We start from the raw sequence: 273 nt of genomic DNA on the forward strand, positions 1-273 counted from the left end.
GACAAGGTGTTTCTCTTAAAACTACAGCTAGAAAAAGTAAAAATGGTGATTGATTTATGTTTTACTGTTAAGAACTCTTCCCTGGGGGTTGGGGATTTAGCTCAGTGGTAGAGCACTTGCCTAGGAAGCGCAAGGCCCTGGGTTCGGTCCCCAGCTCCGAAAAAAAGAACCAAAAAAAAAAAAAAACCTCTTCCCTGCCCTGCGTAGAGCCACACTTCAATATTCAATATAATATAAGCTCTAATGTGAGCAATGTACCCATTTGGCATCTGG

The sequence above is a fragment of the Rattus rattus genome, chromosome 1, assembly GCF_011064425.1.
Source record: "Rattus rattus isolate New Zealand chromosome 1, Rrattus_CSIRO_v1, whole genome shotgun sequence".
In the NCBI taxonomy this organism is placed as follows: Eukaryota; Metazoa; Chordata; class Mammalia; order Rodentia; family Muridae; genus Rattus; species Rattus rattus.